The 22412-nt window shown below is 42.0% G+C and overlaps 1 protein-coding gene across 1 annotated transcript in view; it reads left to right on the plus strand.

Annotated features, from left to right (window-relative positions):
• LOC109891029 (rap1 GTPase-activating protein 1-like) overlaps positions 1-22412 on the plus strand; it is a 154510-nt gene that overhangs the window by 81088 nt on the left and 51010 nt on the right. Inside the window, exon 3 of the mRNA XM_020483289.2 lies at positions 6104-6139. The gene's annotated coding sequence lies outside the window, so the exon portion shown is untranslated. The remainder of the gene's footprint in view (positions 1-6103; positions 6140-22412) is intronic.

Raw genomic sequence — 22412 nt, forward strand, 5'->3', positions numbered from 1 at the left:
ATTATTTGCAATTGTTACAAACAAGTGAAGCATAAAATGATGCTTCAAATGAAAACAGAGATGACGGCATTAAAAGATGCAAAGGCTACGTGGGTCTATATAGGCCATTTCAATTATATTTAAATCGATGTCATGTTCAATCAATTGAGTTATATTTTTGGGATTTTTGCAGCAATATGTTTCAACGCATGCGCAATGATGTATCCAATCAATGATTTAGTGCATTATTATTGGGTAAGCATAATAAACCGCCTCAATAACCTATTTCAGCCATAGGTGGTAATATCTCTCTAGGGGCTGATCCGTCATCAGTATTGTGGACAGTATTACAGTATTACCTTAATGTTAAGGTACGATTTGAATGGAGAAAGCTGATCCGAGAGCTGCGCTGCTTTTCTTACGATCCTATGGGTATGGACACATGGTTTAACAATGCACCTGGCGAACGTTCTCTATGCGTGTTTCTTTGGGAAACACTCTTAAAAAGTTGGTGGGTAAATAACGATGCATCTGATACGACGATCATTGTACTGCTTAAGTTACATCGCAACTGGTAAACGAGACCCAGTTCAGTTTCATGGTTCAAAAGCCTATACTCCAACCTTTTGCGTACACAGTGTGGGCCTCAGGTAAAAATAAGGAATACTGTATGTCATGGTGAAAAGCCATGCTGTCATAACTGTATTGTATGTACTTGTTCAGGCTGGACAAGGTTTTCTGTTTGTTTTCTTTGACTGTATGCTTTTAGTATCAAGAGAAATCCTTGAGAGGAGAAAGGCCCTGAAAATTCAACCACGGACATCTCACCCTTCAGTTTAGCCAATAGCTGTATTGGACTCCATTCTACAGAGAAGTGAAAAGACCTGCAGGGATTGTTTTTTATTCATTAGAAATCCTTTGAACATCACTTAATTGACACTTAATATTGAGAAACTATATGAAGTAATAAGCTTAGTCACTTTGCTTTAGGGATTGTCCATTCCTAACATAGACATAGGCTACACATTGAAAGGTTTGTTTGTGTCTTTGTTTGTGACTGCACATATTTCAATTAGATCTTTAGTTTTATTCAAGGAGAAAATAGGAAGACTGTTGCCGTGACAATGCCCCAACTTTCAAAAGAAGCTGTGAAAGGAAATTACAACAAATAGCCTAGGCGACAAATGCATTGCTGTCAGGAATAGAATTCATGCCACAAAATCATTTATCTTTATGTGTTCTGTCTTTGCGGAAATTACTTTGTCACACGTACACAAAAAATAGAAATTGCCATTAGTAGATAATGCTTCCTACAGCATGTTCAAAACTATAATACATGCCGTAATTTCAAACCGGAAGATTTAATCAATGAGAAACTAGAAATGCATGACATCTATTTGGGCCACGCAAAATAAAAATTTTCGTATGGCATTTTATGCTCTGTTTTGAGGGTATAATTTAGCACAGGCAATAATTTTGAGTAGATGAAGATGTAAAAGAAAATGATCCATATTTTAAATGGGAGGAACCGCATAAACACCTAGTATATTTAAGGAGTGGTTAAAGATTCAGCACAGGGGATGTCAAAAAAACTCATCTTACCGAAAACTATCCTTTCATCTCTGACATTTGAATGTTATTGTCGGTTTACACTTTATAGTACCACACCCTCTCAACACAGAGAGGTTAGAGGGGAGAAGATGAGGACATTGACCTCTTGCACATACAGAAAATAGCTATTTGATGCAGGTTAGGTGTGTATTCTCCATTCAGTGAATAGGGCTGGAGTTGTGTTTGTAAACTGAACATTTGGACAAGTACACTAAATACTGGTGTGTGTTGACATCACTGTGTAAGCTGTTGGCTACTGAAAACGGTCATTGAATAGCCAAGTGCAAGTACACACACACACACACACATACATGCATAAACACGCATGCACGGACGCATTTTCAGATCTGCCCACAAATTTTCTATGGGATTGAGGTCAGAGCTTTGTGATGGCCACTCCAATACCTTCACTTTGTTGTCCTTAAGCCATTTTGCCACAACTTTGGAAGTATGCTTGGGGTCCATTTGGAAGACCCGTTTGTGACCAAGCTTTAACTTCCTGACTGATATCTTGAGATGTTGCTTCAATATATCCACATAATTTTCCTGCCTCGTGATGCAAATCTATTTTGTGAAGTGCACCAGTCCCTCCTGCAGCAAAGTACACCCACAACATGATGCTGCCACCCCCATGCTTCGCGGTTGGTATGTTGTTCTTCAGCTTGCAAGCCTCCCCCTTTTTCCTCCAAACATAACGATGGTCATTATGGCCAAACAGTTCTATTTTCATTTCATCAGACCAGAGGATATTTATCCAAAAAGTACGATCTTTGTCCCCATGTGCAGTTGCAAACCGTAGTCCGGCCTTTTTATGGCGGTTTTGGGGGCAGTGGCTTCTTCCTTACTGAGCGGCATTTCAGGTTATGTCGATATAGGACTCGTTTTACTGTGGATATAGATACTTTGTAGCTGTTACCTCCAGCATCTTCACAAGGTCCTTTGCTGTTGTTCTGGGATTGATTTGCACTTTTCGCACCAAAGTACATTCATCTCTAGGAAACAGAACATGTCTCCTTCCTGAGCAGTATGATGGCTGCGTGGTTCCATGGTGTTTATACTTGCGTACTATTGTTTGTACAGATGAACGTGGTACTTTCAGGCGTTTGGAAATTGCTCCCAAAGATGAACCAGACTTATGGAGATCTACCATTGTTTTTTCTGAGGTCTTGGCTGATTTCTTTTGATTTTCCCATTATGTCAAGCAAAGAGGCAATGAGTTTGAAGGTAGGCCTTGAAATACATCCACAGGTACATCTCCAATTGACTCAAATGAGGTCAATTAGCCTATCAGAAGCTTCTGAAGCCATGACATCGTTTTCTGGAATTTTCCAAGCTGTTAAAAGGCACAGTCAACTTAGTGTATGTAAACTTCTGACCCACTGGAATTGTGATACAGTGAATTATACGTGAAATAATCTGTCTGTAAACAATTGTTGGAAAAATAACTTGTGTCATGCACAAAGTAGATGTCCTAACCGACTTGCCCAAACTATCGTTTGTTAACAAGAAATGTGTGGAGTGGTTGAAAAACGTGTTTTAATGACTCCAACCTAAATGTATGTAAACATTTCCGACTTCAACTATATACTGTTTACATGCAATTTTGCACACGCTCACGTTTTATCCATACATTTACAGACAACAACACACTAACATTTAAACAAGGTTATTTGCATAGAAATACATGCTCCCAATGCCAACATATACAGCAGTCAGACACAAGAGAGTGAACACACACACACACACTCACACACACACACACACACACACACACACACACACACACACACACACACACACACACACACACACACACACACACACACAGACACACACACACACACACAGACACACACAGACACACACACACACACACACACACACACACACACACACACACACACACACACACACACACACACACACACACACACACACACACACAGACACACACACACACACACGAAAGATAAAAGTGTCATGCAAGACACAGTTTGATTCCCTAGACGATCCTCTAGGCTTTGCAGGCTTTAGATATTACTGTCTAAGATATGCTCGTTGCCATTTATTTGATGAGACATAAATAAATATGTTTTTTACTCTTATGGTTGGTTTGATACCAATGTTCTGCATTTTTTATTGTTGTTTAGATCTTTTATTGTTATGGTGCCTGCCCGGTAACATTTACAGCCAGTGTGTTATGGTTTATTATTTTGCCATTCAGTAATTGTAGTGTATTTAAAAAGGGTTGACTCTTCATAGTATATGAGTAGGCCTACATGACATTGTTTTTGTGTAGGCGTGTTTTCCACTGTGGAATGTTAACACCAAAACAGGTTCTTCCTCAATCAGCAGAAAGTAGAGCAGAGAGACCCCTGAAAGACAACCTGATATTTTTATTCCTATAAGTCAAACACAAAACGGGAGAAAGAGCATGGCCATTTCCTGTTGTCACACACGACGAGGTGGGACGACTTGTTTGTATGATCAACTAATGGTACGATCCTGCGAGGTTTGTTTAAGAAATTACACAGTTGGTTCTGGTTTTTGGATTGCTAAGCAAATGTTGAATTTTTTCACATTACTTATCTCATACTACAAGTAGTAAGTCTCTCAGTAGTTCCTCTTCTCCTCAGCCATAGTTACTCATATCTTCAGCCATTTAGAGACCAACAAGAGATCCCAAGGGAAACCATGGCTCTTCTCTACAGACTGAACCTTCAGCTCTACTGAGCCATCCAGTAGCACCAATACATCTAAAGCATGTTGCACCACTCAGAATTTCTCTGATTCTTTCCGTCAGAGACTGCTGGGTATTTGATTGCCTGTTTGTTATTTTCCATGATGGATGGCTTTCATTTGAGTTTGATTTGCTATGAATAACAATGTAATTTGTTTGATTGGCTTAGTATTCAGGGGGGCAGGGATAAGTGGTGATTAGCAGTTGATCGATTGACCCATTTTTAGCATTTATTCAGCATCAACCCCACGACGGCTCCTGTGATTGATCCAGGCAGAGCATTTGCCAGTTTGATTTGTATGCAGCGCTGTAAATGTAGTCAGAATTTAAACCGCTCTTTTCCTACGTGCAAACACCACAAACAAATCCATGGAAAATTTGCCAAGATGATAAAACGGGATGTTGCTCCCTCTATCTCATCAACCCTATTCACTATGGCTTTTCTCATATCTTGGCTGGGTGGGCTACAGCTGAAAACACTTTCATTTGAAGTGTGCCGGTATTACTGAGTGGGTTTGTGTAATGATGTGCCATTCTTCTCAGGGTATTACAGTGGGCTCTGACTGTCTGACTGGCACCTCAACCAGTCTGCCTACTCACCTAGGAGACTGTGTCAGCCTTGGCCTTAGAGCGTGCCCATCGGCTGGTTGGCAGGCAGAGGAGGGAGGGAGGGAGGGAGGGAGGGAGGAGTGGTGAGAGGAAATTATAGACTCATTCATCTGGTGCCATAGGGGTCCATGGAGGTTGATTCTGTTTTAAATACACACTATGATTAAAAGTCAATTCTGAATTATGATTTTTACAGGTATATTAATGTCGTAGATTTTATTTTCAGCCAAAATTGTCCCAGATGCTTTCACCTCATAGTTTCACCTAAAACTCTGTTTTGATATTGTAGTCTTTGGTTAATGCGGTGTTCTAGACACTTCATCAGTCTTAGATGACCTTACACACTCAGTGGGACCCCGTTGATAAAATCAAATCAAATCAAATGTATTAATATAGCCCTTCGTACATCAGCTGATATCTCAAAGTGCTGTACAGAAACCCAGCCTAAACACCCAAACATCAAGCAATGCAGGTGTAGAAGCACAGTGGCTAGGAAAAACTCCCTAGAAAGGCCAAAACCTAGGAAGAAACCTAGAGAGGAACCAGGCTATGTGGGGTGGCCAGTCCTCTTCTGGCTGTGCCGGGTGGAGATTATAACAGAACATGGCCAAGATGTTCAAATGTTCATAAATGACCAGCATGGTCGCATAATAATAAGGCAGAACAGGTGAAACTGGAGCAGCAGCACGGTCAGATGGACTGGGGACAGCAAGGAGTCATCATGTCAGGTAGTCCTGGGGCATGGTCCTAGGGCTCAGGTCCTCCGAGAGAGAGAAAAAAAGAGAGAATTAGAGAGCGCATATGTGGGGTGGCCAGTCCTCTTCTGGCTGTGCCGGGTGGAGATTATAACAGAACATGGCCAAGATGTTCAAATGTTCATAAATGATCAGCATGTTCGAATAATAAGAAGGCAGAACAGTTGAAACTGGAGCAGCAGCACGGCCAGGTGGACTGGGGACAGCAAGGAGTCATCATGTCAGGTAATCCTGGGGCATGGTCCTAGGGCTCAGGTCCTCCGAGAGAGAGAAGGAGAGAATTAGAGAACGCACACTTTGATTCACACAGGACACCGAATAGGACAGGAGAACATTAAACCAGAACAGGTGAAGTGGGAGTGGGACAGAAGTCTGATCTACTATCTCCCTTTGTTCTCTCTCTTTCTAGTGTCGACAAGACCTTTTCCAGGACCAGAAGTCTATGGTGAGTTTACTCTCCTCCTTGACATTAAGAAATTCAGTTAATGTTGTGTGGGATAACTTAATTTTATGCATAGTTGGTTCTAGATCACTCTTAAAAGTACTGTAGATTACCTTAGAGTTTTTAAAGATAGAGGTCACCTCATAGCTTCCGTTTTCCAGTGATGCTGTCCGCCCCTGGTTAAGTACTGATTTCAGTCAGAATAACAGGGCATGAAATGGGGATGGGGCGGCAGCGTAGCCTAGTGGTTAGAGCGTTGGACTAGTAACCGGAAGGTTGCAAGTTCAAACCCCCGAGCTGACAAGGTACAAATCTGTTGTTCTGCCCCTGAACAGGCAGTTAACCCACTATTCCTAGGCTGTCATTGAAAATAAGATGTTGTTCTTAACTGACTTGCCTAGTTAAATAAAGGTAAAAAATGTCCTTATTTACTGTTTATATTGTACCAAATATGTCTATGCTCAATGTTCCATCCTGCTGTTGTAGCCACGCTTGGGTTTCCTTAGTAAAGTGCTACATCAGACAGTTACATACACTGAGAGTATACAACATTATGAACACCTTCCTAATATTGAGTTGCACCCCTTTCTGCCCTCATAACAGCCTCAATTTGTCGGGGCATGGACTCTACAAGGTGTCGAAAGCGTTCCACAGGGATGCTGGCCCATGTGGACTCCAAAACAGTTGTGTCAAGATGGCTAGATGTACTTTGGGTTGTGGTCCATTCTTGATACACACGGGAAACTGTTGTGCATGACCCAGCAGCTTTGCAGTTCTTGACACAAACAAGCTGGTGCACCTGGAACCTACTACCATACCCCTTTCAAATGCACTTCAATCTTTTGTTATGGCCATTTACCCTCTGAATACACAATCTATGTCTCAATTGTCTCAAGGTATAAAAATTCTTATTTAACCTGTCTCCTCCCCTTCATCTGCAAAGATTTTAGGTGGATTTGACAAATGACATCACTAAGGGATCATATTTCTCACTTGGATTCACCTGGTCAGTCTATGTCATGGAATGTTTTGTATACTCGCTGTATATTGACAGTGAGGAAGTCTAATGTCATGGCTGTGGATCAGGGCATCTGGTAATATCTGGTAATATTGAGAAGGAGGGCCATGTAATATTCCGTCCTTGGCAGTATGACGTGTGAATGCAGCAGGAGAGGGGTGTAGATGGGGGGGGGGGGGGGGGGGGGGGGGGGGTGGAAAACGCGAATAGACGAGCAGAATGATTCTGCAGAATCATCAGACGGTAAAATTTGGCCCGTACTTCTGCTGAACTGAATTAAGAGGGGATTGGGGGTTAATTCTGTGCCGTGTTCCAAACAGGTCTGTAGCGCATGCTAATGTAGCGGGAGACCAAAGGGAAGGAACGCCTTCTAGCCACTGAACAGTGCAGCTCTGAACAGGGCTCTCGCTGCACTCAGTAAGTCATTATGTACTGGTGAATACTATCAGCCTCTAGGTACAGGCAGATGAAAATCCCCAAGTCATGAAAGCCTTGTTTTTTTAGGTTTGTGTGTGAGAATTTCTCTTATTTATTAAAAATGAAACTAACATTGATCTGTATTTATTAAATTCATTCATCACTACTATCAATCATTTAGAAGGGCATGTATGACTTACTAAGAAGGGGTTTAATCCTCAAGTCATAGGAAGGATATCCAGACTCCATCTACATTATACAGGTCTGATAGGTGTTACTGTGTAAGACTAGCAGCTTTTCGGTCAGATTTACGATAGCAGGTCTAAATCAGACACAGTATGCCATCGCATCCCTCTTGAATCCATCATAGCCTCAGTCATCCTCTCTCTCAGCAGCCAGCGAGGTGTGTGTGTGTGTGTGTGTGTGTGTGTGTGTGTGTGTGTGTGTGTGTGTGTGTGTGTGTGTGTGTGTGTGTGTGTGTGTGTGTGTGTGTGTGTGTGTGTGTGTGTGTGTGTGTGTGTGTACACGTGACAAGGGGACTATGTCCAAACACTCAGTCACTGTCTCTCTTGCTTTTGTTATTATGGCAGCAGTGATATTGGTGGATCATTCCGCAAAATGAGTGCCTTTTTGCGTCCCTTTGATATTGTACGGAGAAATTGTGCACAAATTTTGCACTTTAAAAGCCTGTTATATTAAAAGAAGTGCCCTTTAATATTAAATGAAGTGCCCTTTAATATACCACATGAAAATTCAATCAATCAGATTTATTTATATGAATAAAGACTTGCTAAAGTGCCAAAGAAAATTATCCAAATGTAGATTTTGCTATAGCCTTGTTCTGTTCAATGTCCTCTACATACACTACAATGTCCAAAAGTATGTGGACACCTGCTTGTCAAACATCTCATTCCAAAATCATGAGCATTAGCAGAGGTGTTCAACCCCTCTTTACTGCTATAACAGCCCCACTCTTCTGGGAAGGCTTTCCACTAGATGTTGGTGTCCATTCAGCCACAAGCACATCACCCTGAACACACCATCCCCACTGTCAAACATGGTGGTGGCAGCATCATGGTTTGGGCCTGCTTTTCTTCAGCAGGGACAGGGAAGATGGTTAAAATTGATGGGAAGATGGATGGAGCCAAGTACAGGACCATTCTGGAAGAAAGCCTGATGGAGTCTGCAAAAGACCTGAGACTGGGATGGAGATTTGTCTTCCAACAAGACAATGATCCAAAACATAAAGCAAAATCTACAATGGAATGGTTCAAAAATAAACATATCCAGGTGTTAGAATGGCCAAGTCAAAGTCCAGACCTGAATCCAATCGAGAATCTGTGGAAAGAACTGAAAACTGCTGTTCACAAATGCTCTCCATCCAACCTCACTGAGCTCGAGCTGTTTTACAAGGAGGAATGGGAAAGAATTTCAGTCTCTCGATGTGCAAAACCGATAGAGACATACCCCAAGCTACTTACAGCTGTAATCGCAGCAAAAGGTGGCACTACAAAGTATTAACTTAACTTAAGGGGGCTGAATAATTTTGCACGCCCAATTTTTCAGTTTTTGATTTGTTAAAAAAGTTTGAAATATCCAATAAATGTCGTTCCACTTCATGATTGTGTCCCACTTGTTGTTGATTCTTCACAAAAAAATACAGTTTTATATCTTTATGTTTGAAGCCTGAAATGTGGCAAAAGGTCGCAAAGTTCAAGGGGGCTGAATACTTTCGCAAGGCACTGTATTTTTGGGGTAAATATGTATATCCATATACATACATACGCATGACCATAAACAGTTCAAGTTGGAAGTTTACATACACCTTAGCCAAATTCATTTAAACTCTGTTTTTCACAACTCCTGAAATTTAATCCATGAAATTCCCTGTTTTAGGTCAGTTAGGATCACCACTTTATTTTAAGAATGTGAAATGTCAGAATAATAGTAGAGAGAATTATTTATTTCAGCTTTTATTTATTTATTCACATTCCCAGTGGGTCAGAAGTTTACATACACTCAATTAGTATTTGGTAGCATTGCCTTTAAATTGTTTAACTTGGGTCAAACGTTTCAGGTAGCCTTCCACAAGCTTCCCACAATAAGTTGGGTGAATTTTGGCCCATTCCTGACAGAGCTGGTGTAACTGAGTCATGTTTGTAGGCCTCTTGCTCGCGCACACTTTTTCAGTTCTGCCCACACATTTTCTATGGGATTGAGGTCTGGGCTTTGTGATGGCCACTCCAATACATTGACTTTGTTGTCCTTAAGCCATTTTGCCACAACTTTTGAAGTATGCTTGGGGTCATTATTCATTTGGAAGACCCATTTGTGACCAAGCTTTAACTTCTTGACTGATGTCTTGAGATGTTGCTTCAATATATCCACATAATTTTCCTGCCTCATGATGCCATATATTCTGTGAAGTGCACCAGTCCCCCCCACAACATGATGCTGCCACCCCTGTGCTTCACGGTTGGGATGTTGTTCTTCAGCTTGCAAGCCTCCCCCTTTTTCCTCCAAACATAACGATGGTCATTATGACCAAACAGTTCTATTTTTGTTTCATCAGACCAGAGGACATTTCTCCAAAAAGTACGATCTTTGTCCCCATGTGCAGTTGCAAACCGTAGTCTGGCTTTTTTATGGCGGTTTTGGAGCAGTGGCTTCTTCCTTGCTGAGCGGCATTTCAGGTTATGTCCATATAGGACTTGTTTTACTGTGGATATAAATACTTTTGTACCTGTTTCCTCTAGCATCTTCAGAAGGTCCTTTGCTGTTGTTCTGGGATTGATTTGCACTTTTCGCACCAAAGTACGTTCATCTCTAGGAGACAGAACGCGTCTCCTTTCTGAATGGTATGACAGCTGCGTGGTCCCATGGTGTTTATACTTGCATACTATTGTTTGTACAGATGAACGTGGTACCTTCAGGCGTTTGGATATTGCTCCCAAAGATGAACCAGACTTGTGGAGGTCTACAATTTGTTTTTCTGAGGTCTTGGCTGATTTCTTTTGATCTTCCCATGATTTCAAGCAAAAAGGCACTGCGTTTGATGGTAGGCATTGAAATACATCCACAGGTACCACTCCAATTGACTCAAAATGTCAATTAGCCTATCAGAAGCTTCTAAAGCTGTGACATAATTTTCGGAAATTTTCCAAGCTGTTATTAAAAGGCAAGTCAACTTAGTGTATGTAAACTTCTGACCCACTGGAATTGTGATACAATGAATTAGAAGTGAAATAATCTGTCTGTAAACAATTGTTGGTACCAAAGTAAATGATCCAATGACTCTGCCTCCTCCTCGTAGAAAAATCTGCAGAGCTGGAAGATTGTTTCCCTCATATAAATAAAATTATATTGGTTGCAAGAATTTTACATAATCATTTTCATTGAAAATTTGAAGTTTTGAATACGGCGTCGTTTTGCTTTTCAATTCACAAAAATCTCTTGGCAACTATTTTGCTATTTATTTGGCTCAGCTGTCAGTTTTTTGGTCCTTAAATGAAACTGGTATATATTTTTATTTATCACAATTTTCTTTAACCATTTTTGGTCTTTAATGCAGGGCCGACAGACAAGTTCCTTACTTTTCCCACCTTCCACCTTCCACTTCCATTTTTCTGGTATTGCTTTAATTAGTTAGTTGTAATTTTGGGTAGAGCAGACATTTCCACATGTCTGAGTTAGCTGCATGTGTGACATAACTCCACCAGTTCGATTTATGATACAATTTCCAAAGATTATTCCTTTTATTTCTTTTTTTTATCGAAAAAATTATGTCAGAGGTTCAAAAGTTCAAAAGAATACTAGATAAAAAATAGCTATCACCCTTCAAACCAATTAGGGTTCAGAACTTAAAAGTATAATTATCTCAGAATCATCTTTTTGCAGGTAAAACCTTATAGTCCCAAGCTCTCAATGTCCTCCTGTGGATCCTCTGTGACTTCTAGGAAGATTTGAACCCTCAAAAATTTCTCCAAGTTTTCCCCATCACCGTAAAGCCATAGTTATTTTGTTGCTTTGACAATGTCATTTCTGAAGATTATTATTTATTTCATGTTAATAGTGATTATTTTTAATCAAAAAAATACACTCTCCCTTATTTTAAGGTCAACCCGGTTCATCTGACACTTTGCAAGTAAAATATCCCGAAGTATCCCTTTAATATGGTGAAACTATTCTCTTTCAAATATTGTTTTCAAACGAGACATTGGACATCTAATAGTCAAATCATAGCATAAAAGCAGTTGAGCTGGTTCCAGACTTTATGGCCATTTTCTGGTGTTTTGTGGTAGAAAACTGAGTGGGTCAAGCATAACATGTCAAACCTGTTACCCATAGATAGACAGGCTAGAAATGTTTTAACAATTGAAATATGTTTGTGAAGCTTGCATTCAAATGCTCATCACTATTGCACATAACAAGCTTACATTCCCTCTGTCACAAGAGGATGTATGTCTGATTTAAGATGAAGTCGTCAACCCTGGTACTTTATTTGGCACTTAATAAACACTATAGGTTTTTCACAAAGTTACACAACTCAAAAGGCACCTAATTGGTGGAATGACCCTGGTAACCTGACACTCACTACCCACTTACATTTAATTGAGTTGTCAACTAATGTGAATTCAACCCAAAATCATTGGATTTAGGTTTAAAGTTGTGGGGGGAAAAAGTTCCTTTACGTTGATATGATATATACCATTTAGCAGATGCTTTTATCCAAAGCGACTTACAGTCATGTGTGCATACCTTTTACATATGGGTCCCTGGCGGAAATCAAACCCACGAGCCCTGGCGTTGCAAGCACGATGCTCAACCGACTGAGCCACACAGTACACGTTGATGACTTTTTGCATATCCTGTCAGTTTTCCACATCGATTCAACATCACATAAATGTTTTTTGTTGAATTGAAATGCAAACAATGTTGATTCAACCAGTTTGTTCCCAGTGGGTACAAAGTAAACCCCATCCACCTCGGTTCATCCCTCAGTGTATGTGTGGCAAGTGCCCTCTAGTGGTTCATTATCAATCATCTCCATCTCAGACCGTCTACCCCTCAATAACTGTTTTGGGGTAAGCCAACATACTGTATATCTTACAAAATCCTTTCAAGATGTTGAAATTCTAACAACATAATTTTCTGTAGTGAAACAGTTGTAAACTTTATTACTCTTGATTATGGAACCACTTACCCTCTAAATCTTTTTCACTGCCATGCTGAAAATATAACCATCTCGACTCTTCTGAATGTCATGACATTTTTAGAGTTAGTCTTAGCTGTGCTTTTGGAAATAACACTTCCCCAAGGACATAACCCAGCTATAAGCAATGGCAAGAACTTTGTCCTCAGTGTGTGTGTGTGTGTGTGTGTGTGTGTGTGTGTGTGTGTGTGTGTGTGTGTGTGTGTGTGTGTGTGTGTGCGTGCGTGCGTGCGTGCGTGCGTGCGTGCGTGCGTGTGTGTGTGCATGTTTGTGCGTATTTGCAAGTCAATGAGCCCGATGGGTATCACCTCTGACTGCTGCCAAAGCCTTGTTCCCGTTCAGACCCCAGAGCGCTGTGTCATGAAGTCAAGAAGTACTTGTCAGTGGTGAGTGATGAGGAGGACTTCATTAACAGGATGTTCCTCCACTCCACCCTAACGCATGCAGGTAGTAGCAGCAGCATGTTGTGAGGGAAAAGCTGAACTGTGTCACAGTGTGTCTCACCTGTTAAACTGCTCTCTGTAGTCCCCTTGGCATCTCTAATGGCACAGCATGAAGAGGAGGACGGAATTTGCTCATTCAATTGCTAATGGGAGTGCTTAGGATCCTGATTACTTGACTGATTCTGATTATGCATTGGAATGGGGTCTGGTTATTTTGGGTACTGTAACTCACTGAGCATGTACTCTTGGCCTCATGAGGACAACAGAGAAAGCTAAACATTCACTAAGCATTCAGTTTGTCTAAGTGGTGATCCAGACGGGTGTCGTGTCTACACAAGTTAGATCGAACCCATTCTACTGTATGACCTCCATTACCACGAGGGGACACTGGTGGAGATTGTACACGCTTAGAAAAAAAGGTTTCCAAAAGGCTCATTTGCCTCGCCCCATAGGAGAACCCTTTTTGGTTCCAGGGAGAACTTATTTTAGTTCTAGATAGCACCTTTTTTACTAAGAGTGTGTAGATGTCTTTACACTTCACTTTTAGTCAAAGTGCCTTTTCTGTTTAATGCATAGTAGAGAGCAGGCAGCTGGAGGCACACACACACATCCACCCATTTCCAGATTTGTAATTTACACCAATCATACCCTGTTAAAATAATGTCCCACCCCCACAGTACCACTCAAGTATGAAATATTATATGACCAACTTGATATCCCCCATCTTCCCTGCTATAGTTGTATAGGCTAATGTAGATACTATAGGGGAGAACTCCCCTGTCCTCAGTCTCCACCGTAACACTTACCTTAATCATTGCAATAAGAGAAATTAGAATTGAATTGAAATCATCATCTACTTACATCATCACATCTTTAGGAAGATGATGTGTTGAAGGGTGACAAAGCAAGGGAGCTGTCTAATGCGATTTCCCTCCCCATTCCTTTTAATGACTCAATGCCAATCCATCACATTACCTCTCCAGTTTCCCCCTCATATCTGATGACATGATAATGCATGGGACTGTGAATACCATCCAATCATGCAGGTAAATGTTTCTCAGTGATACCACATACACCACATGGCCAAAAGTATGTGGAAACCCCTTCACATTTGGATTTGGCTATTTCAGCCACAGCCGTTGCTGACAGGTGTATAAAATCCAGCACACAGCCACGAAATCTCCATAGACATTGGCAGTGACTTTCAATGTGGCATAGGATGCCACCTTTCCAACGAGTCACTTTGTCCTGCTAGAGCTTCCCCTGTCAACTGTAAGTGCTGTTATTGGGAAGTGGAACTTCTAGGGGCAACAACGGCTCAGCCACAAAGTGGTAGGCCACACAGTGGTAGGCCACACAAGCTTGAAAATAAAAGAGAGCCGCACACTCTAGGAGCTCAGATGCAAAAATGTAATTACCAACGTTTCGACAGCCAAGCTGTCTTCATCAGAATGGGACTCACAGAATGGGACCACTGAATGCCAAGCGTCCGCTGGAGTGGTGTAAAGCTCGCCGCCATTGGACATTAGAAACGCGTTCTCTGGAGTGATGAATCACACTTCAACATCTAGCAAGCCAACTGATGAATCTGTTTTTTAATTTTTTTATTTAACTAGGCAAGTCAGAACAAATTCTCAATGACGGCCTAGGACCAGTGGGTAAACTGCCTGTTCAGGGGCAGAACGACAGATTTGTACCTTGTCAGCTCAGGGGTTTGAACTTCCAACCTTCCGGTTACTAGTCCAACGCTCCAACGCTCCAACCACTAGGCTACCCTGCCGCCCCAGTTTAGCAGATGCCAGGAGAACACTACCTGCCCAAATGCACAGTGCCAACTGGAAAGTTTAGTGAAGGAGGAATAATGGTCTGGGGCTGTATTTCATGGTTCGGGCTAGGCCCCTTAGTTCCAGTGAGCCAGGCCTAATCGCCCAACATCAGTGCCCGACCTCACTAGTGCTCTTGTGCCCGCAGCGATGTTCCAACATCTAGTGGAAAGCCTTCCCAGAAGAGAGTAGGCTGTTATAGCAGCAAAGGGGTGACCAACTCCATATTAATGCCAATGATTTTGGAATGAGATGTTCGACTAGCAGGTGTCCACATACTTTTGGCCATGCAGTGTATGACTAAGAAATGCTTCCTTCGCGTGTCTAGTTGAGTGGATTGAAGAGGAAACTCATTTCGCGCATCAGTGTGTTCTGTCCTCTTCACCACCTCCCTTCCATCCGTAGAGGCTTGTTATGAATTGTGTTGATTTGCGGCATCTTTCTGCATTAGCATGTGAGAGTGCATTCACTTAGCTGTGATCTAGTTAATCAGTCAGAGTCCCTCCACTAAGGTTCCATACATTCATGCAATTAATCGATTAGATGAAACTCATTGAGGGAGTAATGTCCCCTGCAGTTGTGAGCCTTCCCTATAGTCATTCTCATCTAATCAAGGGTTGTTGTAATCTGTTTAGTATGAGCTCAGGGGATTGGCTAAAGGAGCTGCCGCTAGATGAATTGAAGTGTGTAGGCTACCTCAATGAAGATACAAAGGGAATGTCAATTTCAACTTGTTATTGGTGCGTTGTCATGCCTTTGTCATTCACAGACTAATTAATGCGTCAGTCAGAAGGATCTGGCCTGGTTTGACGCAGTTTGAAGAATGTTGTCCACCCACTTATAAGTGGAACAATGAAATTAAACTATTCACAGTTCTTATATTGTTCTTATTCAAATCCCAGTGCTTTGGGCATTGTGTGCATAAGCATAACAATAACCTGAATGATTCAGATCCATCTCCAACAGTTCTTTTGAAGCCAGTTTCTATATTTAACTCTGCTGCTTTCATTTGGTGGTAGATTCATGGTAGAATAGCGTATGGCTGGCCTTGCTGTTTGCTGCTGCTCTTGGAGTTTAATGCACTTTAGTTAGCCACTGAGGTCCACCTGGAGCACCTGCTGAGACCACTGGCTGTCCACTTAATAACAGTAATCACCCAATTAGTCACCTTGTCAGCAGAGGAAAAGCCACATAGCGAAACGTCTGAGCGTAGCTCCCCCTGGACCAAGACCAGTGAAGAGCAGAGCAGAACAGTACACTGAAGCACACGGACAAAGGATCACCTGGGTTGGGCTGGGGCTCATTATGGAGCAGAGCAGCCTCGCTTCATCCCCAGAGGTCCGGGTGACTGGAGCTGACACTGTGAAATGAACCAGGATGCTGCTGCCTGCCTGTGTGTAATCACGTTGAGCTGCAGGGAACTGGGAAAAGGGGCAGCATTCTGGTCTGACTCCACACTGTGTTTCCAGCACAGGGCTGCCAAAATCAATGGAGGTAGAGTTCCAAACACAATGTAATTATGAGAAGCAGAGGAGGGAGGCAGGGTTGACAGGGTTCTTGTTTGCTGTGCGGCAAGCCATATGTAGTCCTAGTCCCAGCAGACTCAGAGGGAACGATGAGTCAGAATCCCACAGCCCCAGGACAGGCCAGACAGGACTTACTTATTCTGATGAAGTTACTCCTTCAGTCACACTCAGTGAGGAGGCCATTGCCCCTCTCCTCACCCCTCTCTGCAACATACTCAATATAGTGTCTGTGCCTCCGGTAACAATTTATTTGAATAAATCAAATAAAATTGTATTTGTCACATGCTTTGTAAACAACATTTGTAGACTAACAGTGAAATACTTACTTATGGGCCCTTCCCAACAATGCAGTGTGAAAGAAAATAGAGAAATAGTAAAAAAGTAAAACATGTAATAATAAATACTCAATGAGTAACAACAACTTGGCAATATACACGGGGTACCAGTACAAAGTTGATGTGCAGGGGTCATCTGGAGATGCTTCTACAGACTATCAGTAACATTTCAACTAACTATCAACTAACCCAAGCCCCTTATCCTAACCGTAAATTAAACCTACCTTAACCCCTACCCTAAACCTTATTCTCACCCTTTTGTAGGATCAATCCCCCACAATCTTTTTTTAAAGATTTATAAAATTGCTAAATCTTCTCTCCGTCCCATGGGAAAATGTGTAGAATTGCAGGAAAATGTACTCTAAAACATCAATTGTTTTCTTTCCGCTGTCAAATTATTTTGCTTGCAAGGTAGAGTAGCAACAAATTTTCTGTCATGCCAAAAAAAACACTCCCAAAAAAACATTGGTGACAGAATATGACCTGCAGTTGAAGTCGGAAATTTACATACACCTTAGCCAAGTACATTTAAACTCAATTCCTGACATTTAATCCTAGTAGAAATTCCCTGTCTTAGGTCAGTTAGGATCGCTACTTTATTTTAAGAATGTGAAATATCAGAATAATAGCAGAGGGAATGCTTTTATTTCTTTCACCACATTCCCAGTGTCAGAAGTTTACATACATACACTCAATTAGTATTTGGTAGCATTGCCTTTAAATTGTTTAACTTGGGTCAAACGTTTCGGGTAGCCTTCCACAAGCTTCCCACAATAAGTTGGGTGAATTTTGGCTCGTTCCTCCTGACAGAGCTGGTGTAACTGAGTCGGGTTTGTAGGCCTCCTTGCTCGCACACGCTTTTTCAGTTCTGTCCATACATTTTCTATGGGATTGAGGTCAGGGCTTTGTGATGGCCACTCCAATACCTTGACTTTGTTGGAACTTTGGAAGCATGCTTGGGGTCCTAGTCCATTTGGAAGACCCATTTGCGACTAAGCTTTAACTTCCTGACTGATGTCTTGAGATGTTGCTTCAATATATCCACATACTGTTCCTGCCTCATGATGCCATCTATTTTCTGAAGCACACAAGTCCCTACTGCAGCAAAGCACCCCCGCAACATGATGCTGCCACCCCCGTGCTTCACGGTTGGGATGGTATTTTTCAGCTTGCATGCCTCCCCCTTTTTCCTCCAAACATAACGATGGTCATTATGGCCAAACAGTTCTATTTTTGTTTCATCAGACCAGAGGACATGTCTCCAAAAAGTACTATCTTTGTCCCCATGTGCAGTTGCAAACCGTAGTCTGGATTTTTTCTTGCCGTTTTGGAGCAGTGGCTTCTTCCTAGCTGAGCGGCCTTTCAGGTTATGTAGATATAGGACTTGTTTTACTGTGGATATAGATACTTTTGTACCTGTTTCCTCATCTCCACAAGGTCCTTTGCCATTACATAATTTTTGGGAATTTTCCAAGCTGTTTAAAGGCACAGTCAACTTAGTGCATGTAAACCTCTGACCCATTGGAATTGTGATACAGTGAATTATAAGTGAAATAATCTGTCTGTAAACAATTGTTGGAAAAATTACTTGTGTCATGCAAAAGGTAGATGTCCTAACGGACTTTCCAAAACTATAATTGTTAACAAGAAATGTGTGGAGTGGTTGAAAAACGAGTTTTAATAATTCCAACATAAGTTTATGTAAACTTCCGACTTCAAATGTATAACATCCGTACCTTGTTCTAGAGTTCACGACATCGGTCACTCAAGATGACCTCAGCTTCAACCGTGGGTGTTGAAGATGTCCATCATCACCTTGAAGGTGGCCTCGCCAGTCTTGTCCTTGATGGGTATTACAAAATGAAGATACATTTTTTGTTCCAAGCACCTTTTCAATGGGTTACAGAATGGAATTTCAGAGTTAAGCGTACTGACCTTAATGGATATTGCCTCCACCCACTTGGTAAAGTAATGGGTCGCCGTCAGACACCAGCTGTTGTCATTCCTGGATTTCGTGAAGGGTCCGATGAGGTCCACTCCTAACATTTAAAGTTTTAGAGAGAAGATTTCTTCATTCTTATCCGTATCTGTCATATAGTATGCTGATTTTCATATTTGTAAGGATACTGACACACACACACACACACACACACACACACACACACACACACACAAAAGCAAAACAAAATCTAGTCCTTAGGAAACTATGCAGTACTTCATTTTTTTTATGTATTATTTCTTACATTGTTATCCAAGAAAATCTTAAGTGTTATTACATACATTCGGGAAGAACTATTGGCTATCAGAGCGACGTCAACTTACCAGCACTATGACCAGGAATATGACTTTCCCAAAAGTGAATTTTCCTTTGTTCAAACCACCCAAGGCAATCAAACTGTTTCCAGAGGCTTCTAGGCAGATTTTGGAGGCGCACACACCACCCACCACTTCCAAGTATTTTACTCGCTAATGTCCAGTCTCTAGTTAACCAGGTAGACAAAATTAGGGCTAGGGTTGCTTTCCAGAGAGACATCCGGGATTGTAACATACTTTGTTTCATGGAAACATAACTCTCTGGGGACATGCTGTCAGAGTTTGTACAGTCACCTGGATTCTTTGTGCGTCACGCCAACAAGAATAAACATCTCTCAGGGAAGAAGAAAGGCGGGGGTGTATGTTTCATGATTAAGGACTCATGGTGTAATTGTAACAACATACAGGAACTCAAGTCCTTCTGTTCACCGGACCTAGAATTCCTCACAATCAAATGCCGTCATTATTATCTCCCAAGAGAGTTCTCGTCGGTTATTGTCACTGCGGTGTATATCCCCCCCTAGCTGACACCACGACGGCCCTCAAGGAACTCCACTAGACTCTATGCAAACTGGAAACCATATATCCGAAGGCTGCATTTATTGTATTTGGGGATTTTAACAAAGCAAATTTGAGAACAAGGCTACCTAAATTCTATCAGCATATCAATTGAAGTACTCGGGCTGGCAAAACTCTGGATCACTGCTACTCTAACTTTCACGATGCATACAAGGCCCTCCCCCGCCCTCCATTCGGGGAATCCGACCACAACTCCATTTTTCTTCTCCCCCACATAGGCAGAAACTCAAACAGGACGTACCCATGACTAGGACCATTCAACGCTGGTCTGACCAATCAGAAGGCTTCAAGATTGTTTTGTTCACGCGGACTTGGGTGTGTTCCAGGTAGCCTCAGAGAATAATATAGATTTGTACACTGATTCAGTGAGTGAGTTTATAAGGAAGTGCACAGGAGAAGTTGTTCCCACTGTGACTATTAAAACCTACCCTAACCAGAAACCGTGGATAGATGGCGGCAGTCGAGCAAAACTGAAAGCGCGAACCACCGCATTTAACCACGGAAAGATAACCAGGAATATGGCAGAATACAAACAGTGTAGTTATTCCCTCCGCAAGGCAATCAAACAAGCGAAACGTCAGTATAGGGACAAAGTGGAGTCACAATTCAACGGCTCAGACACGAGACGTATGTGGCAGGGTCTACAGGCAATCACAGACTACAAAAAGAAAACCAGCCACATTAAAGACACCGACATCTTGCTTCCAGACAAACTAAACACCTTCTTTGCCCGCTTTGAGAATTATACAGTGCCACCGACACGGCCTGCTACCAAGGACTGCATACCTCCCCCTCCTTGTCCCTGACCGACGTGAGTAAGACATTTAAACGTGTTAACCCTCGCAAGGCTGCCGGCCCAGACGGCATCTGGCTGGTGTGTTTACGGACATATTCAATCTCTCCCTATCCCAGTCTGCTGTCCCCACATGCTTCAAGATGGCCATTGTTCCTGTACCCAAGAAGGAAAAGGTAACTGAACTTAATGACTATCGCCCCATAGCATTCACTTCTGTCATCATTAAGTGCTTTGAGAGACTAGTCAAGGATCATATCACCTCCACCTTAGCTGTCACCCTAGACCCACTGCAACTTGCATAACGCCCCAATAGGTCCACAGATGATACACAATCGCCATCACACTGCACACTGCTCTATCCCATCTGGACAAGAGGAATACCTATGTAAGAATGCTGTTCATTGAATACAGCTCAGCATTCAACACCATAGTGTCCTCCAAGCTCATCATTAAGCTTGAGGCCCTGGGTCTCAACCCCGCCCTGTGCGATTGAGTCCTGGGCTTCCTGACGGGTCGCCTCCAGGTGGTGAAGGTAGGAAAAAACATCTCCACTTCGCTGATCCTCCACACTGGGGCCCCACAAGGATGCGTGCTTAGCCCCCTCCTGTACTGAAGAAATGTAGCTTGTCACCTAAAACCCTCACAAAGTTCTACAGATGCACAATTGAGAGCATCCTGTTGGGCTGTTGCCTGGTACGGCAACTGCACCGCCCAGCACCCGATGTCACAGGAAGGCCAAAATTATCATCAAGGACAACAACCAACTGAGCCACTGCCTGTTCACCCCGCTACCATCCAGAAGGCAAGGTCCGTACATGTGCATCAAAGCTGGGACCGAGAGACTGAAAAATAGCTTTTATCTCAAAGCCATCAGACTGTGAAACAGCCATCACTAACACAGAGTGGTTGCTGCCTACATACAGACTTGAAATCATTGGCCACTCTAACAAAATTATCACTAGCTAACCTGCTAAATATGTGTATGTAACCAATAAAATATGATTTGATTTGACATTCTATAATATTTAAATCTGCTGTGGTCAAATAAAGCAACCATTACAAAAAAAAATGTATTAGGGCGAAATATGAATTGTGACACTTTTTGATTGGCTTCAACTACAGCGCCACAGTCTTCACTCACTCAAACTTCTAGCAGGCTAGAGAGGTACCGACCTTTAGCCACAGTGACAAATTTAAACATTGTGTGCTCTCTGATATGACATTCATTGAAATCAAATCATTTCAGATATAATGCAATGTGATTGATAAACAAAAGGCTATTTCACTTGCCCAGCTATCCACATCCTTGACAATCCCACGCCAGAAGATGCGTAGGTTGATTTTGGCAGTCATGTGCTTCACTCCCAAATGGCCAGCATGCTTCTCGGTCAGCACGGCCTCCTTCTCTTCAGTGAAAATCACCCTCCTGTGTGGCTAGGTATCCTTTCCAAGGTAGATGTGATTTCCTAACAAGTTCAAAGACAAGCGTTTTCTAAATACTCAAGTCTAAGTACATTTGCACGGATTTTTCTCTCTGTTTCTCTCTCTCTATCTTTCACTCTTCACACACCTCTCTCTCCCTCTCATCCTTTCTTTCTCACTTTCTTCCTCCCCCCCCTCTCTCTGTCGGTGTCTGTCTAGCCAATATACCTAGTTAAACAATGTTGGAATTACCATAATTGCATACACCTATCCATTTGATTGATCGGGGTTAACTTATAGCTAGATACCAGTACCTCAATATGACATACATATAACTAAATGCAGAGCTAGCAACATGTAGATGTTGGGTGGTGAGTGGTGGGACACAATGC

This window comes from Oncorhynchus kisutch, linkage group LG5 (assembly GCF_002021735.2).
Source record: "Oncorhynchus kisutch isolate 150728-3 linkage group LG5, Okis_V2, whole genome shotgun sequence".
Classification (NCBI taxonomy): Eukaryota; Metazoa; Chordata; class Actinopteri; order Salmoniformes; family Salmonidae; genus Oncorhynchus; species Oncorhynchus kisutch.